At 35.8% G+C, this 16,199-nt stretch overlaps 1 long non-coding RNA gene across 1 annotated transcript; it reads right to left on the bottom strand.

The window, feature by feature from the left end:
- Positions 1-2,880: 2,880 nt before the first annotated feature.
- Positions 2,881-15,503, bottom strand: LOC135320803 (uncharacterized). The gene is made up of 3 exons (XR_010380131.1): positions 14,891-15,503; positions 3,742-3,834; positions 2,881-3,584 (listed from the first exon to the last, which is right to left on the bottom strand). It is a non-coding gene; the product is annotated as an uncharacterized LOC135320803 (long non-coding RNA).
- Positions 15,504-16,199: the final 696 nt, after the last annotated feature.

Here is a 16,199-nt window from a genome sequence, read left to right as displayed (position 1 = left end):
TTTTAAATGACAAAATCAGACATTAGTAAGAATAAAACCCTCAAGATGCAATACAATAAGCATCGTGCAACTGACCTTGCACAATGCACTTTTGAACTGCACAGATCCACTTATACAAGAAATTTTTTTAATAGTAAGTACTGTAAGTGCTACATAATCCACAGTTGATTGAATCCATGGGTACAGAATCAAGGATGGGGAGGAACCAGGGTACAGAGAGTGCCCGTGCAGATTTTCAACAGCAATGAGGTTGGCGCTCCTAACCCCCACGTTGTTTGAGGGTCAGTTGTGTGATGTAATGTTTGTGTGTGTGTGTGTGTGTGTGTGTGTAGTGTGTGTGAGTAGCTTGCATACATATGTGTATAAAGACAACACCTGGAAGGAGATACTCACATGCCATCTGAATGACCTGTAAGTGTCATGATTATGGATGAATTTATTCTTTACATGTTTTGGTATTTTTTCTAAGTTTCCAAAAATGAACATATAGTACTTGCATATGGGGAAAAAAAGGATTAAAAGTCATCAGCTTTTAAAAATAAAATAATCAAAACACATAGGTAGCTTTATCTATTTTAAATGCTGCACTTGAATTGGGATTTTGGATCAATTATATCTTTTCCCAAAATATCACTCAGGAAAATAGGCATTGACCTTTTCTTCTTGTTCAAGGCTAACTTTCCTCTAAGTTTTATTGTTCCATTTTTATTAATTGTTTTAAAACCAAACTATAGAGTAAACCACATTTGGTTTTTACAAAAAAGAAAAAGTAAATTTGGTTATATAAATTTTAAGACTTTTGCACCTCAAAATTTGTAAAAATGTTTTGTTTGACAAAGGTGCAAAAATTGTATATATATAAGGATTTCCATTAAGTATTGTTGGTTGATAGGAAGATTTGTGAAATCAGTCTGTGTGACACAAAGCTTTAATATTCTATATGTAAGAACCATAACTAAATAATAACAGAAACACTCAAAGACATATGTTTGGTAATTTTCATTACTAGCACTGATTGTAAAAGCTTAAAAATTAGAAATAATTCAAATGTCCATAATTGTGAGACTGGGTAAAAAATGTATGATACATCTATTCAGTGATACACTACTCAACTTCTAGAATTAATGAGGTGAACCATATGTCTTGATGCAAAACAGTGCCCATGACTAAGAAGGGTGTTGGTGGTGGGGTAAATTGTGGAAGAGTTAACAAATGTGATCATCAGGGGTCCCATTTGTTATAAAAGTGTCTCGTAAACATGTAGATGTTTTCAGAGGAGGAAGGAGAGAGGGCGAGAGGGCTGGAGGGAGGGCAGTCAGAGAAGGGAGGCAGAGGGAATAAGGAGAGAGATTCAGAAGGGGAAGAGAGGGGAGGAGAGAGGTGAGGAGGACAGAGGGTGCCTGGAGTCAGGTGAGGTGGAGGGCAGTGGGAAGGGATAGAGAAATGAGCAAAGAGAGAATCTGTATATGGATGGACTGAAATGATATCAGTGGATTTGAATAGGAAGTACTTTCATTTTTACCTCTGAATGATCTAGTGATGTTTGACAACTGTACAAGTTAGATGTATTACTTTTATGATAAAATGTGAGTATTTTAAACCATAAACACAATGAAAAGACAAGCCACAGAGAAACAATATAACACATTGAACAAATGGTTGTTATCTTTAGCATAAAAAATACTTTCAAATCAGTTTGGCATTACAAATAAAAGGATACAAATAGACTTTCACAGAAAATAAAATGTAAATGGCTAAGAACACAGGAAAATATGTACACGCTCAGTAGGAATGAAGGAAATGTGAATTAAAACACTGATGGAATATTTTTTTGTCTTCAAAATTATTAAAAAAAATCTTTGAAATACATCCTTCTGGTGATAAGAACGTTCATAACCTGTTAAAAATTTAAGAATTCTTTTTTTGGAGGCAGTTTTGTGATATATATCAAGAGTCACAATTTTGTGTCATTTGCTGTAGTAATTGCTCATCTCAAAATGCATTTTGAAGACCCCATAAAAATGTAGATTAAGGTTTATTTACAGTGTTGTTAATTACATAATTAAAAAATTGTATTTTCTACAAAATGCTGATGGTCAGATAAATAGTAGGTACACAGAGATTATGTGGCCAGGTTTTGTTTTGTTTTGTTTTTTTGGAAAAATGATACTTAGTGTTATAGGGGAAGGCTAAAAAATTTCAAGTAAGAAAATAAGGTAACCTGTTGAAGTAGCAAGTTTCCTGTGAACAGTGTGTGTATGCTCTGTCTTAAAAGAGACTGTGAGATGCCCTTTGCTTTTTTTCTTGGTATTAAAAATAATTATAGTATAAGAAATGTTTTACAAATAGATTTTCATATAGATCATCACATTAAAACTCTGTCTTATCCTTCTGATATTAATAATAACACACCCATTTTATAAGTAATGGAGACTAGAATTCATATAAGTATTTCTGGAATACACGACTCAGCTGAAAATCAGCAGTCAGTGGATAAAAACTCTTGATTTTTCTTGTACCACACAAGGAGCAGCAAGGCAAAGTGATGGAGAGCTGGGAGCCAGACTGGGTCCAAACTCCATTCTACTGATTACTAGCTGTTAAGTCTTGGCCAAATTACTTAAGCTCTCTGTGTGCCTTAGTTTCTTCAACTGTAAAATGGGAGGTGTAATTATTTTACAGGATTGTTGGGAGAATTACAAGTGTTAATACATTTAAAGCACTAAGAGTAGTGATTGACAGTTACTAAGCACTAAAATGTTACCATTTTTATCCTCATTGTTATTAAATACATTTCCTAACTGTACTAAGCAAAGCTTGATGATACTTTTTTCAGTCATAAATACATGTTTTTCTACTTATTCAGAATTAACTGGGAGCTCTGGGCTGGTGAAATGATCGCTTCATATTTAATAGGAGAATTCATGGAAATGATTTCCAACTAATCCCAATTATTCACTTAAAGAAATTTTATAAATGAACTTTTTATTCACAAAAATGTCTCCAAATAGAATACATCGAATTGTTTAACAGAGATAGTTATGTGGGCCCAGCTGGTTCTTAAGTCATCTTAGTTTTCTAAAACTATTATTCATTTACAAACCAACTAGATAATGTATCATCTCTATTGCAACATATTCACTGGTGAGTGTAACATCAAACAATACTGTGATTTTTATCCAGTATTTCAGACCTACCTGTCTGCATACACATATACGTCTTCCTGTGTATCTGTATACTTGATTTCGAAGATTCATGTCTTCTCCTGCATGTTTTCACATATGAAATCTATAACTATGTATGTATACATATAAAACAAACTGTGTATTTTTGGAATTTTTGCTTTAATCAGATGAATGTCAGTCTTTTCGCTTCCTTCATTAACCTCAAATCTGGGGACAGTTTTTTCACTGAACCAGTCGATGAGCACACGCGGGACAGACTGGAGGATGCAGGTGCACTGATGGTGCCCGTGTGTCCCGGGTGAATATCCAAATGCGCGTGCTTGACTAGCGACACGTAGCTATGAAAATATGTCTGTAGAGCAAAGGTTCTCAGTATCTGCCCCATCGCTGTAGCTCTTCCTAATTAAAATTTAAAAACAATTACTATGTTGCAAAATGTCATCAGTCTGCTGCTGCTCTGCTTCAGACGCAGCTGCCCAGTCACGCAAAGGGTGTGAGCTTAAATGCCTCCAATAATAAGAAAGGTCAAGGGCAGTGCAGCACAGTTCATACCAACCTGGAGAAGTTACTTGCAGGAACTGGATTTTGGATTGGTGTGTTAATTTCAGGGCACAGTTAAAGGACTTGGCAAAATGTCTTCCACTGAAGCCTAGCAAGAGAAAAAAAAAAGAAAGTATTTAATTCATGGGTTTTTTTCCCTGCGTGCTGCTGTTCTCCAGTGTGACATACCCTAGCAACACGGATTGATAAAATTTTGCCAAAGTGTTTTGTTGTAATTCTCTCTGCCAATAAATGGCCATATTCAGGAAAAAAAAAGTGTTATTTTTCTGTTTTAGGCTGCAAGAAACATTCATTTTTTTATTTGCCCATGACACATTAGCATGATAGAATCTTAACTTGTGAGAATAAAAAAAATGACTGCTAACAAGACAAATAAAAGGAACATATTTGTGTATGGAAGAGCTCTCATTCCACCATAGGTGACGCACATAGCTTTCAAAGGTTTTCTTTCACTAAAGAAGAAGGACAATAAATTTGCAGAGATGATTTGGGGACAGTACAAATTATATCACAACTCAAAAACTATGCATCAAGTACCTGGACAAGTAGCAGAATTAGTGTTTGAAGACACTTACTCATGTAATTGATGGAATATCTGGGAATTTAGAACTTTCATTTGTTTCCTATGGCAGCCTTCAACAGGTGCTTTTAATTTGTGACCACTTTGCTTTTTCCTATTCAGTTCCTGACATTGGGCTATGTGCAGGGGTGTTGTAAAACTGAGTATTTCTCTGTTGTTTGTGTGTTTGTTTTGTTTCATAGACACAGGGGATTCTAGAAAGAGGTGGTTTGTTTCCAGGTGTGCGTTCCTTCTTAGTGGTCATAATGATAACAGTTGGCCCTGGGCTTGGGTATAGCTCAGTGGTAGAGGGCATGCTTAGCATGCATGAGGTCCTGGGTTCAATCCCCAGTGTGACTGTTCAAAAAAAAAAAAAAGGCAGGTGACCTGAACAGTTGACATTGTCATATCCCAGGGACTGTTCCAAATGTTCACATAAATAATTTATTTAATGGTCACAACAATACTGTGAAGTAGATACTGTCATCACCTCCTTTTTAAATATGAAGTTGAGACACATAAAGTTTAAGTAATTTGCCACATAAGAAGGGGTGGGAAGGGATAAATTCAGAGTTTGAGAATTACAGATACTAACTACTATATATAAGATAGATAAATAAGTTGTTTCTACTGTATATCACAGGGAACTATATTTAATATCTTGGAGTAACCTATAATGAAAATAAGTATGAAAATGAATATGTGTATATATATATATATATATATATATATATATATATATATATATATATGTATGACTGGAACATTATGCTGTACACCAAAAACTGACACAACATTATAAACTGACTATATGTCAATAAAAAAAAAACCCTACATTTAGTGGCAGGCTGGACTATTTATCCCAGAATACCTGGCTCCCTGCACTGTGTGCTCTTAACCACTCTGCTCTCCTGAGGAGTACAAGCCCTGCCAGGAAAGGAGCTGTGGTACTGACTAAGGGCAGCACTTTCCTAGAGGAAAGAAAATATTCTCTACTAGCAAAGGGAAAGCAGGCTTATGGAAAAGAAGTACATAAAAGAGAGAGGGCTGGGAGATCAGTGTCATGGAGAAGAGAAACAGACAAATGGTAAGAGGGAACACATGGCCAACACTGAGGTGACATAAAAGCCAAGTGATGCATGAAAGAACAAATCAGACTGGTGAGTGGCACCGAAGATTTCTTGGCCTTGTCTTTGCAGTGGCATGAGCAGGTGCATGAACGCAGGCTTAGGGCATTTTGAGGACGTCTTGAATCTAAAATGTCCTGTGGGATTTCTAGCACTTCCCACACTGTTGTCTGCCTGAGCTTTTTGTTCAAGGAGGGCTTTGTGATGAGGACAAAATGTGTATGGCCACCTTCCCAACAGATCAAGCAGTTGGGAATTCCTTTTTAGAGTCTAGATGTGCAGATGTGGTGAAGGAGAAGCTGCTTTGATTTAGATTAGTTTCAGATAGGGTATTTGAAGGGTTTACAGACAAGGAAAGTTGGGAGAGTTAGGAGAGGAGGAAATACTCTTTTCTTTTTAACTGAATTATAACTGACATACACTTAGTTACATTAGTGTTATAGGTGCACAGCATAGTGATTCACCACTGTATACATCACAAAATGGTTACCACAATGTCTAGGTACCATCTGTTACCTTCCAGTGTTAATTACAATATTACTGACTATGTTCCCCATGCTGTGTATTGCATCCCCATGACTCATTTATTTTATAACCGGAAGTTTGTACTTCTTAATTGCCTTAACCCATGTTGCAACACCCTCCCCACACCCCCAAGCCCCACCAATCCCCCTCTCCTCTTGCAACCACCAGTCTACTCTCTGAATCTAGGAGTCTGGGTTTTGCTTTGTTTTGTTTGTTCATTTGTTTTTTTTGGATTCCATGTATAAGTGACATGTAGTATTTGTCTTTCTTGTCTGACTTAATTCATTCAGTATACTACCCTCAAAGTCCATCCATATTGTTCCTTGTGGCAAGATGTCATTTCTTTCATTATGGCTGAGTAATATTCCCTTGTGTGTGTGTGTGTGCACATGTGTATGTGTATTTCACATCTTCTTAATTCATTTACCTATTTTTGATGATCACCTGGGTTACTTCCATATCTCGGCTATTGTAAGTAATTCTGCAATGAACGTAATGCCTTTATCTTTTCAAACTGCTGTTTTCATTTTCTTTGGCTTTGTACCCAGTAGTAGAATTGCTGAATCATATGGTCCTCTATTTTTAATTTTTTGAGAAACCTCCATACTGTTAGCCATAGAGGCCAAGTCAGTGTAAATAACTACCAGCTGGGCACAAAGGTTCCCTTTTCTCCACATCTTTCCAACACTGGTTATTTCTTGTCTTTTTAATACTAGCCATTCTGACAAGTTTGAGATGATAACTAATTGTTGTTCTGATCTGCATTTCCCGGATGATTAGTGATGTTAGTGAAACTGAGCATTTTTTCATGTGCCTGTTGGCCATCTGTATGTCTTCTTTGAAAAATGTCTGTTCAGATGCTCTGCCTATTTTTCAACAGGATTAGTTTTGTTTTGTTTTTGAGCCGTATGAGTTCTTAATATACTTTGAATTACCCTCCTATCGCAGATATGATTTGCGAATATCTTCTCCCATTCCGTAGGTTGCCTTTTCATTTTGTTGATTGTTTACTCCACTGTGCAGAAGCTGTTAAGTTTGACATGGTCCTGTTTGTTTATTTTTGCTTTTATTTCTTTTGCCTTTGGGGTTAGACCCAAAAAAATAATCAGTAAGCCTGATGAGACAGAGTTTACTGCCTGTGTTTCAGGTCTTACATTCAAGTCTTTAACCCATTTTGAATTAATTACTGTGTATAGTTTAAGATTGTGGTGCAGTTTCATTCATTTGGATGTTGCTGTTCAGTTTTTCCAACACCATTTATTAAATAAACTGTCCTTTTCCCAGTGTCTATTCATACCTCCTTTGTCATAAATTAATTTTCCATAGATATGTGGGTTAATTTCTGGGCTGTTTATTCTGTTCCATTGATTTATGTGTCTGTATGTATTTTTATACCAATACCATACTGTTTTCATTATTATTGCTTCATAGTACAGTTTAAAATCAGGACTGTGATACCTTCAGCTTTGTTCTTCTTTCTCAAGTTGTTTTGGCAATCCTTTGTGTGTGTATGTGGTTCCATACAAATTTTAGAGTTACTTGTTCTGGTTCTATGAAAAATGCCATTGGTATTTTGATAGAGATTGCATTGAATCTGTAGATTATTCTGGGAGATATGAACATTTTAACAATATTAATTCTTCCAGTCTATGAGCATGAAGTTGGAACCCATTTCTTTGTGTCTTCTTCAATTTCTTGTATCAGTGCTTTATAGATTTCAGTGTGCAGGTCCTTCACCTCCTTGGTTAAATTTATTCCTAGGTATTTTATTCTTTTGGTGTGATTGAAAATGGAATTGTTTTTCTCGTTTGTCTTTCTGATAGCTCATTATTAGTGTATAGAAATGCAACAGACTTTTTGTATATTAATTTTGTATCCTGTGACTTTACTGAAATTATTTATTAGTTCCAACAGTTTTGGGGGGGATTCTTTAGGATTTTGTATTTATAGTTTCATGTCATCTGCAAATAGTAACACTTTCACTTCTTTCCAATTTATATGACTTTTTTTCTTTTTACTGTTTGTTTGCTGTGGCTAGGAATTCCAATACTGTGTTGAGTAAAAGTGGGGAGAGTGTGCATCTTTGTCTTGTTCCTGATCTTAGAATAAAAGTTTTCAGCCCTTCAGTGTTCAGTATGATACTTGTTAGCTGTGAATTTGCTATATATATATATATATGCCTTTATTGTGTTGAGGTACACCCCCTCCATACCCATTTTGTTGAGAATTTTTATCATAGATGGGTGATAATTTTGTCAAAACTTTATCTGCATCTATCGAAATGATAGTTAGATTTTTATCTTGCATTTTATTGACATTGATTGATTTGTGAATATTGACCCATTTTTGCATCCCTGGAACACATTCCACTTGATCATGGAGCATGATCCTTACAATGTATCATTGAATTTGGTTTGCTAATATTTTGTTGAGAATTTTTACATCTATGTTCATCAGGGATATCAGTCTATAATGTGTGTGTGTGTGTGTGTGTGCGTGTGTGTGGTGTCCGCGTGTGTGTGGTGTCCTTGCCTGGTTTTAGTATCGGGGTATTGTTGGTCTCATAAAATGGATTTGAAAGCTCTCTCACTTCAGCTTTTTTTTTGTTTCTGTTTTTCTTTTTAAGTTTGAGAAGACAGGTATTGAATCTTCTCTGATAGTTGGGTAGAATTCACCAGTGAGGGTGTCTGTTCTTGGATTTTTGTTTGTTGGAAGTTTTCTGATTACTGATTTGATCTCCTTATTACTAATTTACCTATTCAGATTTTCTATTTCTTCATGATTCAGTCTTGGAAGATTATGGATTTTGAGGAATTTATTCATTTCCTCCAGGTTATTCTATTTGTTGCCATATTGTTGTTCATGGTAATCTCTTACAATCCTTTGTATTTCTATGGTATCAGTTGTAGCTTCTCTTCCATTTCTGAAAATATTTGAGTTTTCTCTTTTTCTTGGTGAGTCTAGCTAAAGGCTTGTCAATCTTGTTGATCTTTTTAAAGAACCGACCTTTAGTTTTATTGACCTTTTCTATTGCATTTTTAGTCTCCATTTATTTTGTCTCATCTTTATTATTTCCTTCCTTCTACTAACTTTGGACTTCAATTCTTTTTTTTTTTTCTAGTTCCTTTAGGTGTGAAGTTAGATTGTTCATTTGAAATTTCTCAAATTTTTTAAGGTAGACGTGTACTGCTAAGAACCTTTTCTCTTAGAACTCCTTTTGCTGTATAGCATAGATTTTTGGTGTATTTCTGCTTTGATTTGTCAGTAGGTATGTTTTGATTTCTTCTTTGCTTTCTTCTGTGACCCAGTCCTTGTCAATAACATGTTGTTTAATCTCTATGTGTTGGTAGCTTTTCCAGTTTTCTTCTCATAATTGATTTCTAGTTTCATACCATTGTGTTCAGAAAAGATGCTTGATTTTATTTCAGTCTTCTTGAATTTATTGAGACTTATTTTCTGGCCTAGCATGATCTATCCTGGAAAGTGTTCCATGTTTACTTAAGAAGGATGTATATTCTGCTGCTTTTGGGTTGAATGTTCTATACACAGTTTTTCATTGAATAACACAAGTTTAAACTGTGTGGGTCAACTTACACAAGGATTTTTTTTTCCAATAAATACAAATACAGTACTACCTGATCTGCAGTGGTTGAATCCATGGATGCAGAACTGCCAATATGGAGGGCTGACTGTAAAGTTATATGTAGATTTTACACTATGCAAGCACGTTGACCATCCTAGCCCCTGTGTTGTCTAGTGCTGGTGTTTGTTTTATGTCTGGATGGTTTATCTATTGATACAAGTGAGGTGCTAAAGTTCCTTATTAGTATTGTAATGTTGTCGGTTTCTCTCTGTAGATTTGTTAATATTTGCTTCATAGATTTTGATGCTGCTATGTTGGGTGCATGTATGTTGATAAAGGTTACATATTTTTCGCTAAATTAACCCCTTTACTTTCAGTCTGTGTTTGTCTTTACTTCTGAAGTGACTGTCTTGTAGGCAGTGTATAGATGTGTCTTGTTTTTTTAATACATTCAGCTGTTCTGTATCTTTTGTTTGAACGCAATCCATTCACATTTAAGGTAGTTATTGATAGCTGTGTGTTTATTGCTGTTTTGCTAATTGTTTTCTCGCTGTTTTTGTAGTCCCTCTCCTTTCCCTCCTATCTCTTTCCTTGTGGTTTGATGACTTTATCTAGCATTATGTTTAGGTACTTTTTCATTTTATTTTCTGTATTCACTATGAGTTTTTGTTTTCTGGTTATTGTGTGGTTCACACACGTGAACCTATGTGGTTCCTTTCCATGTAATGATCTATTTTAAGTTGATTACAACTTAAATTTTAACACATTTCAAAACTTTACATTTTACTTCTGCCTCCACAGTTTATTTTTTGGTGCTACTTTTTACATCTTTTTGATTTTATGTAAACCTTAACTAATTATATTTTCAGTAAATTTACTATTTTATTTTTAACCTTCTTAGTAGCTTTATGACTACATTTACTATGTATTTACCTTTTCCAGTGAGATTTTTGCTCTCCAGTGTTTTCTTGTTATTAACTAGTGCCATTTCTTTTCTATTTAAAGAAGTCCCTTTAATATTTCTTATAAGGCCAGTTTAGTTGTGATGAACTCCTTAGCTTTTACTTGTCTGGAAAACTCTTTATCTTTCCTTTAACTCTGAATGATAACCTTGCTGAATACAGTGTTTTTGATTGGAAGACTTTTCCCTTTCAGAACCTTAAACATATCATGCCATTCCTTTCTGACCTGCAAAATTTCGGCTGAGAGCCTTATGGGGCTCCCTTGTATGTAACAATTCATTGTTCTCTGGCTGCTTTTGAGATTCTTTAACTTTTGACATTTTAATTATAATGTGTGTTGGTGTGGATCTCTTTGGGTTTATCTTGTTTGGAACCATGGGCTTCCAGGACATGGATGTCTATTTCCTTCTCTAGGTTAGGGAAGTTTTCTGCCATTATTTCTTCAAATAAGATTCCTGTCACTTTTTCTATCTCTTCTTCTTCTGTGACCCCTATAATGTGAATGTTATTCAACTTGATATGGTCCCAGAGTTTCCTTAAATTATCTTCATTAAAAAAAATTATTTTTTTTCTTTTTGCTGCTCTGTCTAGATGAGTTTCATCGCCTTATTTTTCCAGCTCACTGATACATTCTACTTCATCCAGTCTTCTGTTAAAACTCTTCAGTGTAATTTTCATTTATTGTATTATTCAGCTCTGTGACTTTTGTTTGGTACTTTCTTAGGTTTTCTGTCTCTTTGTTGAAATTCTCACTGTGTTTATCCATTCTTCTCCTGAGTTTAATGAGCAACTTTATTACCATTGCATTGAAACTTTATTAGGGAGATCACTTATCTTCTTATCACTAAGATCCTTTTTTAGGTTTTGCCTTGCTCTTTTGTTTGAAACACATTTCTTTTTCTTCATTTTGCTTGGCTCTCTGTGTTTGTTTCTGTGTGCCAGGCAAAGCAGCCACCTCCTTTGTCTCGAAACAGTGGACTTGTAGAGATGAGGATCCTTCTTGTTCAAACCTGCTGCAACTCTTGGTGGCCTCTCAAACCTTTGTGATTGTCTTAACTGCCTGATTTCTTCTTGATCTGCCCCCACTGTTGAGGGTGTGCCAGACCTGTCAGTGTTCCTAGGGGGGAGATTTCATTTAGCACCTAGTTTCAGGCTGATTGGCTGCCAAACCCTCAGGCTGCAGCTTTTGAAGTATACGGACATATAGGGTACTGTGGGCCTATGATTGTAATCCCTGCTGGCCTTGAGTCATGAGATCTGAAGCTTTGCCTGGGTGACGGTTGTGTGAATTTTGGTGCTCCAGATGAGTGTATAAGCTCCTTTCCTAGAAGTCTCATCGAGCTGTAGGGAGGCCATTGGAGTACATAAGGATGGTGTCTCCCTTCTTATGTTCCCTGGGAGTGCCTCCTTGGCCTTTAGATGTGTGGGAAACTTGAAACCAGACTCTCAGGTTGAAGCTGTAGGCTAAGTACATAGTTCTTTTTCAAAGAAGACTGGTGCTGTGTTTCAGTCAGCTGTCTGTGCAATGACGATGCTCAGATTGTGGCCTGGAAAGAGCTGTCTTTCTGATTGTTAGAGTTCCCTGAAGTCAGGAATGCCAGCTCCTCCCTGGCCAACAGGGCCAGGCAATTGAGGATTGCTCCCTGTGTGAATTGTGCATGCCCAGTGGCTTTAGCAAGGCAGCTGGAGAGTTCGGGGAGTGGGCACGCTCTGGTTTCAGCACTGCAGCAGGACAGCGCCTTGTCTATGCGTGTGCACCAGATTCAGGCTGGGAGCGGAGAATGCCTCCACTGCTCACACCCTCCAGACCCAGCCAGGAGGTAGCAGAGTGTTGTAGCCACCCAAGCTGTCGAGCTTTGGCTAGACAGCAGGATTGTGCTACAACTGCTCACCCACACCTGTCCTGGCTAGGTGACAGGAAGGTGAAGCCTCAGAATTTGCCCACTCGTGGTAACAAGCTAATTGGAGAATATAGTGCCTCTGTCCCCAGGGGTCATTTCAACTGTCCCCTTCCCGTCCAGTTGAGGCCTTTAGATGAGTAAATGAATCACCTTCACACATAGATTAGGCACTTTTCAAACTGCTTTTTTTTTTTTCTGAATCTCAGGATGACTGAGACTACATGTGACCTTTAAGAGGGGGATCTCTGTTTCCTATTGCACTTGTGGACCCTGGAATAGCAGCCCCACTGGTTTTCTAAGCCAGATGTTTTGAGGACTCTTCTCTTTGGTGCAGGTCCCAGGGGTTGGGGTGCCTGAAGTGAGGCACCAACCTCTCACTCCTCCAGGGAAGCACCTTTTTGGTGAGATCCCTCCCTAATGTGTTTCACTGCACCAAAGGTGGGTCTCTGCCTCTCCTTCCCATCTTGATGTGGTCCTTTTTTTCTTTGTTGTGGAGAGCAGTTCATCTAGTTTTTAGATCTTTTTCAGAGGGGAATGATCCATATGTAGCTTTGTTATCTGGTGTGACCATGAGAGGAAGTGAGTTCAGATACTTCCTAAGCCACCATCTTGGACTCTGTACCCAAGAAATAATATTCTGAGAATAAAAGTTACATTGTAGATGGAAGGTCCAGTATAGCAATTGCTTGACAGAAAGATGCTGCTGCTTTTAAGGTAAATGTTTAAAGGTTCTTTTTGTTCTTCTCTCATTTTTATTGTGCATCTTTCTTGTTCTATAAATATCCAAATTACGCAGACACTTAGACAAAACATATAGCTCTACCCTTTCAGGATAAAAAGAAAACTTTCCTGTAAACTCACAGATGTACTGTAACTCAAAGCAAAAAAGGAATAAAAAATAGGAGATGAGGTTGAGGTCAATGAATGAACACAAACAAATGGACAAACCAATCTGCATTGGAAGATAAGTCAAAAGCAGCATGAGGTACGCAAAGAACTCAAATAATCAGGAGAGGAGATAGATAATGTGTGAGAGAGAGGACCCAGCCTGGTCTCAGCACAGCATGTTCTTCATACAGTTTTCTGGGTACTGTGGAAATGATCATCTACATTTCATTTAGACTAGTATTGCTTTAGGTATAGGCACTGTGGAAATTTTACTCAATTTTACTTATTGCCATAATAGAAAATTTTGTTTCACTCAAAGTTCTTTCCTTGTAAAGTGATTGAAGCAATCTAGACTTGGTTAAAGGAATTATCATGCACTTATGTGACACATTAAAGTGATATTAAATTTTTATTAACTTTATATTTAATATGAATTTTATTCATAAACATTATTAAAATGATATTAGAGGTCTATATGCATTTCCTTATGGAATGCCCATATTATGACCATCTCATGATTTATGATTACCTATGAATATAGAATGTATATGCATATTATAAGCGACACAGTATAATTTAAACATGTGCATTCAATGCATAACGATACCTCCTATAAATCAACACTTTTTCTTCATTGTCTTCATTTATCTGAACTGCAGTAAAGCTATAAAAGTTATATATGACTTTAAGAAAGGATGAATCAAATTGAATTTATTTCCATGTAAGAATATGTTTTATCCTCTGAGACAAAACCATCCTTAAATGATTTGAATTAGTAAATTATTCTATAAACATAATTTAAAAAATAAAAATGAGCATTTCATTAGTCTTTCTGTATATTCCCTTCATTAAATGTATAAGGAGAGTTTTTTTCAGGGAGATGAGAGGCATTCTGTTAGCCAAGTTGTGCTAAGTTTATATATATATTTTTTATTTTATATATGTTTATATCTATATATTCACAATTTAGTCATAGTCTTTAGAAATAAAATGAAAAATAAATATTAGTAATAGCTTAATAAAGTAAATCATGAAAGTGCATTGAAAGAAAACACACAACCTATGTGGATAGAAAATAAAAAATTTAAAATTTCTCCCTAATTATTTTCTTTCATGTGCTTAGTATAAAATGTTACTCTGAGAAATTTTTTGTTTTAAAAAGTAATTTCACAGATAGTCACAAAAGAAATGGAATAAAGACAGTTAAGAACATACAGAAAATAAAATGAAGGAGAAGTTTCACTGCAGATATCATAAAGTTTCCCAAAAGCAATTTAACACATTATGCAATTATAACTCAGTGAGGTTAATGACTGTTTTTAAAATACGGTACTGAATAATTAAGAAAATGTTTGGGAAAACAGGAAAATCATAAAATATATTTATATGAAAAAGTTCTACTTCCAACATCTTTAAAAAATAAATAGCAGGTGGACTGAACCATTCAAAAATTGGAAGAAATTCACATGAATATCAGGTAAATGTTTATTGAGGTCAGTATGCTCTCTTGTGTAATGATAAATGAATCATTAAAAATAATTGCAGACACACTGGATGCAGAAAATTCTCAGGAAAAAATGTGACAGATTTGACTCTTACCTGTTGCATTGTCAGCTCTGGATTATCTGTTTCTCCAGGGTAAATAGTTGCTGAACTGAAGGAGTGGAATCAAGGTAAACTGTTAGGTGCCATTAAAGTTCTAGCGGGGTGTGGAAATCTTCATCCTGTGGGCTGGGCTAGCATCTGGAAATCAACACTGACATGTTCAAAATTAAGATTAAGTGTAGGTTTCAAGGAAGTGCTTGATCCCAGGTCTGTGTGACCTCTATGAAGGGTGGATAATAGCATTCCCTTAGAGGTGTCTCTGTTCTCTGTAGCTGTGAAACAGCTGAATGATTGAGTTAGGGAATCAACATGTATTACCCCTGAGACCCCAAACCACAGAATGGATGAAGGAAGAGCGAGGCTTTGTCTAGCCCCTCACTTTAGGACATGCGACATGCCTGCTTCCTCAACAAGAGATCAAAGTGAGAGGAAATGCTTTGATCTGTACACTAGAGCTGAGTCCTCACTAGCAGACCAAGATAAATAAAAACACACTTAAAAGAGATCAGAAATCTGAAGGAAAAAGGCACCAAACAAACAGAATGTACATTCCATCATGTAGAGTTGGAGCATGCCACTGAACAATGGAGGAACACATACTTTATGTCAAAACATGACAACCATTCAAAAGGCATGTAGAAAAAAACTGAAAAAGCCTGCAGCATAATGGATTTTCCTTTATTATACAGAGGCAATGTGCAAATTAGTAACAAAATGGCAATTCCAGTTTCAAAAACCGAGCAAAGAAACTAACCCTAAAGCTAAAATGTGTATTACAAACATCCCCAACAACCGATTGCCAATTAAAATGCAATATATATTTGAACTATTCAAATAATGTATTTCATCAAAACAAGGAGGCCATTATTTCTACCATGTACCATTATGTTCTGTTCTGGAAACACTAAAGAAAATAAATTACCACTCATACGATGTTATGGCAAAATGCTGTGAATCCATTGACTATAAATTGCATCTCAAATGCAGAGATTGTAACACATGAGAAAAATGGATGGAATAGCTCAATATAACATAAAACATTACTGGCTAAACTGTTTTTATGTTTCTTAGATTGTCTTCAATAGATTATTAAGAAAAATGATATTTTAAAAATAAAAGGAAAGTGGGTAAAAAAAATGCAGTGACTTAGGAAACAGAATGGCAGAATATGCTTATGTCACAGCTGATGAAGTATGTTCAGAAATTTCTCAGAAGTATTAGAAGTTCAGGTCAAGGTACTATATTTTTAATTTGATGTATATTATTCTGCTTAAGTTAAATAAAGTCAGTTATATAGAAATTC

Source organism: Camelus dromedarius, unplaced genomic scaffold, assembly GCF_036321535.1.
Source record: "Camelus dromedarius isolate mCamDro1 unplaced genomic scaffold, mCamDro1.pat HAP1_SCAFFOLD_15, whole genome shotgun sequence".
NCBI lineage: Eukaryota > Metazoa > Chordata > Mammalia > Artiodactyla > Camelidae > Camelus > Camelus dromedarius.
Note: the sequence above shows the minus strand (reverse complement) of the source record. Positions and strands in the feature narration are given on the sequence as shown.